We start from the raw sequence: 6,120 nt of genomic DNA, 5'->3' as shown, positions 1-6,120 counted from the left end.
ACATTTCGCTCGAATGCAGAAGCTATTGCTGTAACTGAGGCCTATTTTGAGGCAAAAGATAAATCGTTCTACAAAAGTGGTATTGAAATGTTAGAGCGGCACTGGAATGATTGCGTTGTTTTTGATAGAAATTACGTCGAAGAATAAAGTTTGTATGTTTGTTGTAAGTATTATTCCTTATGTTTTGACTATAGTAGGCAGAACAACGCATGCAGATTCTTGAATTCAGAGCAGTTGGAAGATCTTACACAAAAATGTAATACAAAATATTATTTCATGTTCAGCAAAAATTATTAAATAAAGAATTTGTGGAAAAAATTACTGAAAACAAAAGTAAAAAGTCGTTTTTCGTTTCCGTTTTACACGATTTTAAAGAAACACCCAAAAAACACCATTTCAAATTAGGCGACGGCCTTAAGGGAGGAAACCAGTTTAGACTTATCAAAAAATCGACTTTTTTCATAACATAAATTGTGCGTATAACTACTCCAGAATATGTGGTAAAATTTTTAAAGCGAAATTCGCGTTATTCCCGATTCTAAGAGCACTTAAGAGACTGCCCGTCGGTTCCACACCGTAGCGCGCGTTAGTTAGAACGACGTTTTTCTCAAAACTACTTTTTTTCAACTGGTGGGCACTCTAGCTCAAAAAGTTATCAACCAATCATTATACATTTTTTTCGGAGTAGTCTTTATTCAATCCTAATTCATATGAACCTAATTCTGGGATTATATTATCATTAAAAATATTTCTTTTAAGCAAAATAGATGAAAAAATATGGTATGAAAAATGGCATTGTGTTCAAGCGTCTCAAAAAACTGCAATTGTCAATATTATTTTATCAAAGTTAGGTTCATATTCTTAGGAAATATGTTGTTAACGAAAAACAAATTGTTATTGATTACGGAGAAAAATTGCAACTTCAAGGCGCAAGATGCAACAAGACGCTCTAACGCCACTATTTCCAGCGGAAATGGCTTGAAAGAATTTTAAAGTGTACTTAAAAATATGAGTAAAATACCCTCCAAGTTTAAAGAATTTCTGATTATTCCTTCCTTTTTCAAAGAATTCACGACGAACACCAAAATTTCGGCCTCCTAAACCGGTTTCCTCCTTTAAATGTATTATTTAAAATTGGGTATGCAGTTTTATAATTTTAAGGTGACTTCAAATTTTCTTTGACTTTTGATCATTTTTTTCCTTGATGGTGTGTCTCATTTTCTCCATATGGTCATTTTCACCAGAAGGTACACCCCAGACAAAATCAAAATATCTCTTCAATCTTTATTTAAATTAATTTTAGTTTGCTACAAATTTTTGTTATGTTTATGGTTATTGTGTGAAAATAACTACTCTGAATACTTTTGTTGATTCACTTGAAACACATGAACCATCGAGTTGGCTCCGGTTTTATATTTGTTGTAATAAATCTATTTGATCGAAATTCTTCTGGAACGTAAGTCTTATTCTTGCCTAAGTTTCCCACAAATCTTAAGCTGTTGGACATGAGATTTTTGCACAGTGGAAGTGATGTAAAAAAATTAACACCCAAAACTGTTCGATCCGTATTGTAATACCTGTGAACTAAACGTTTCACAACATTATATCCAACATTTCTCATTTGCTGAGCTGCTGGAGGTTTGCCGGTGTAAAGTTCTTCCCGCAACGGAAATTCAGTAATCCCTTCCCTTAATTCCATCCTTTGGCGGCTTATTTGGAATGTACTGTATGAAACGTGTGGATTAGGGTGTCCCAAAAAAATTAAAGTGTTTTTTTTTAACGCATACCCTCTTATTTTGTTTGAATGGTCTCAAAACATCTAAAAATAAAGTTTCGTCTATTTAGAATCACGGCAACCCGTGCCGAGTTGCGCGGAAACCTAACGGTACTTGTATAGTGCAGTCCGCGCGAACTGTCGGATTGTTTGCTTGAAATTACTTGTTTGTTTTATTAGTAATCGCGTTGTTTTCGTGTAGTCAACATGTCAGTGGAGTTACGAAGTTCCAAAAAGGAGATATTTTTAATAGGGGACGTAAAACATCAAATTACCGGTTCTAAACTTCCCTCTAACGGGCAAGAACTGGCAGTTTTGTTCTATAATATTCGTGAAGTGAACTTAAGTGCCAATGAAAGTGCAAATCTCACAATTCGTGAGTGTATTATTTATTGGGAAAAGGCACGTATACCGACCAGATCAATATCTAACTGTATTAAGAAACTAGTTAACTTATACCAAGTTTGGAGAGAATTGCAAAAAAATGCGAAAAAAACTCAAGAAGTGTTTGAACAGCGTCGACAGGAGTTTGTTTCAAACTTAAACAATTTGTTTGACATCGCACATGCCAATGCTCTTCAATCGATTAAAATAAATGAAGATAAGATCTTCTTACAGCGCCAAAGAGAACCAGGTCGGCCCGGTCACTTAGCCGGAGTGGACAAAAAACTAACAAAAAAAGAGGAAAGGACGCGCCTTAGAATCATCGAGGAGGAAAAGCGACGTGCTAAATATTTTGCATCCTTAGCACCATCAACATCATCTTGCGAACCACCACTAGAAAAGTCATCTTCTGATTCTGAAATAATAGAATTAGAAGAAAATAGGCCCAGTGCAAGAGAAGCCTCCTCTCAGCCCGATAAAACTTCTATGTGGAAAAATATCATAACTCCCAAGTTAGTTGCCGCATTAGACAGGTGTCAGCTAAGTATGAGGGATTCTGTCTTTATAATTGAAGCTACTATTGAGGCTCTGGGTCACAATACGGATGCATTCCCTATAAGCAAGTCCTCCATCCATAGAGTTCGTACGGAAACGCGAAAAGAACGGGCTGATTGATTTTCAAAACAAGGTCCCGAACACGGTAACTGTCCACTGGGACAGAAAACTGTTGCCAGCTCTAGATTCACGTAAAAGTAAAGAAGAACGCCTACCGGTAGTTATTACGTACGATAATAAAGAACAAATTATTGCTGTTCCTAAATTGGATAGCTCGACAGGAAGGGAACAGGCAGACGCAGTTTGGGATGCTATTACGAACTGGAACCTTGAAGACAAAGCGCAGATTCTTTGTTGTGATACTACTGCTTCTAACACAGGCCGCATAAATGGAGCATGTGTGCTTCTCGAACAAAAACTGGGTAGAGAAGTGCTTATTTTTGCTTGCAGTCATCACGTTTACGAATTAGTACTTAAAGGCGTGTTTGAAGCGAAAATCAGTCAAGTAACTACAAGCCCAGACATCCCATTATTCAAGAAATTCCGAGAAAACTGGAAAAATATCGATCCCGAGAAAAAACAAAGCTGTACAGAAAAGCTATCTTGTTTTAATGTTTCGGAAATTGACAATCTGCTAGAATTCCACAAAACTGAATTAACCAAAGAAATCGTTAGAGATGACTATCGCGAATTAATTAAGCTTTCAATTATATTTCTTGGCGGAGATTCAGAGAAGAAATATAAGATTTGGCCTCCAGGTGCTTTGCACCAGGCTCGATGGATGGCGAGAGCCATTTATTCATTAAAAATATCGTTACTTAGCTCTCAATTCAGAATTTCAAACAAGGATAAGGCAGCTCTGTTGGATGTATGTCTGTTCATCGTGACATCCTACGTAAAACCCTGGCTCCAATGTATTTTAGCAGTAAAGGCGCCGTATCAGGATTTGTGTTTTTTGAACGCCATGAAAAATTACGAAACAATAGACAAAAGCATTTCAAAAGCAGCTTTGCAGAAGTTTTGCCAGCATTTGTGGTATTTGACAGATGAAGTATCTATTCTGGCTTTATTTGATGATGATGTCGATCTAGAAACTAAAGTAAGAATGATTGCTAACTTAACTAGAGAAAACCCAACAGCCCACAATAAACGCTACATTGCATCCAAAGAAGAACTCTGTGGCCCACTTTTTGGTACCTTAATTAAGGTTTGATTTTGTTCTATGACTAAGTTTGCTAATAGGTATAATTGATAACTGATCTATCTGTTTTAATTTCAGAGAGAAGCATTGATGACTTCGTCTCTGTCAAAAGCAAGTTCTTGTTTAATCGACTCCAGATTGCCGACAGTTTTCTGAACAAGTGCCCCTCTTCGTGGTCAAATGATGATTCTTTTCTACAGGCTAAAAAGAAGCTGCTAGGACTGAGAGCAGTTAATGATACGGCAGAAAGAGCGGTTAAGTTAATGCAAGACTTCCATGGTTTGATCACTGTTCAAGAGGAGCAAAAACAATTTTTATTACGTTGCATACAAGAACACAGACAGGTATATCCCGACTGTAAAAGCAAACTTTGAAAAGAAAATTCGATGATTGATGTCCTTTTATAATAAAAAGAAAAATAAATACGAAATATGTGTTTTATTTTTAGTTATTTAATTAATCTAAAAATTCAATTAAACTTTTCTCTATTGTGAGCCTATAGCTTTCATACTAACTTTTAAACTTAAAGTTTGACATCAAGTCGGCACGGGTTAATGACATCCGATCTCAATAATATTTGATATTTAAGTTTTTAGAGTCAAATGGGAAAAAAATTAAGGGTATGCGTATTGAAAATCCGAAAAAAAAAATTCCCCCTTGTAGCCTGGGACACCCTAGTGTGGATGGATGTGAATGTTCATCTACAGCCGCAACATCGTTGGCTTTATGAAGTAGAAATTAAATAAAATTTAAATTGAGCATATTACTTAGTTCTTTAACATAAATAATGCCTGGACGGAATCGACAAAAAATTGCACGTATTTAGCAGTGCATTCACAACTTCAGCGACCTGGCTGCATTTTCGGCTTTATCAAAGAAAAACTGTAAAATCTGCCTAATTTTCTTTTTGTTGATTTCCATTGTTAACACCCTGTAACTCACAACTGAATGGAACAAAAATAAAAAGGAAAAGAATTTTGTTAGTGTGAAATGTCACAAGGAGCATCAACTTTAAAATGTTTGATCGATACGCGATTACGCGATAACGATCACTACAGCCATCTACCGAGGAAATAATGGATTTCTTCCGTCGATTCCGTTCAGGAATTTTTGATGTTAAAGAAAATGTCGATAATGTAGAAAATCTGTCGACAAAATCACAGAAATAATCGAAGTTAACCGGTATGTTAGTAGTACTAGCATAGCCCAGAAGCTAAGAAACGACCATAAAACAAATTTAAACCATTTGCGCAAAATGTTTTCCATGATTTTATCGAAATATATGACGAATAGCCCATCAAAACCACCACAGCTTGCCCGCTACATTCGATGCTGCATTGGATCGATGAAGAGCGCAAATTTTTTGCCCGCCTAATCTGTCCATTCAAATCGGCTTTAGCGGTAATGAAAAATATATCGAGTTTTCCATTTTTTATCTTTATTTTGGAACGCTATAGCCATGAACTGGCTTTTCCAAATGGAAAGCTAGGAAAGTACTATTTTTATTTCTCATTTTGATACATTTTTCATTTGAAGCGTAGTGTCGTCTTAAAGTCGCCATATAGTATGAATGAACCAATACGACGAATACCTCGCAAAATGTGGCTAATTAAAGACAACTCTCATAACTGTTTGCCTCACCTAATATTTCGCCTTCAAACTATCGAACTATAATTTATCAATTAAGGAAAAGAATTGCGACTCTTAATAACCACAGAAAAGCTGATTGGCTTTTTGATTGAGCTACAAAAATAATTCGATACAATTTCACGGCTCTTTGAACATATGGACATTATTTATATAATCGCATTTGCTGACATACTGACATACATAAACGTGTTTTGCTTTCTTTCAGATATCTTTGCCTGCAAATAATGAAAATGAATGCTACCTAATGTTGTAAGAAAGCGCGAAGAATATGAAGCAAATTGCGTATTAGGGTCGCAAGTTCGAAAAGCATTCGGCTGCACATACACACGTGCATATATATATGGAGGTGAGCTGTGGTACACCTGCGACACCGCTACTTAAAATCCCATTAGGAGGACAAATATCAATAGAATCATTGCGCCGAACCACTTATTTTATTCATTTTTGGTGTGACGAGAGGCAATTGAAAGGAAACGTCCGAAAAGTCTAATATAGCAAGCAAATGATTCAATTAACATAAATGGGAAAACTCAAAAAAGCGCAATAACAACCAATT

This window comes from Anastrepha ludens, chromosome 4 (genome assembly GCF_028408465.1).
Source record: "Anastrepha ludens isolate Willacy chromosome 4, idAnaLude1.1, whole genome shotgun sequence".
In the NCBI taxonomy this organism is placed as follows: Eukaryota; Metazoa; Arthropoda; class Insecta; order Diptera; family Tephritidae; genus Anastrepha; species Anastrepha ludens.
The sequence above is the reverse complement of the archived record's forward strand: the minus strand, read 5'-3'. Positions refer to the sequence as shown.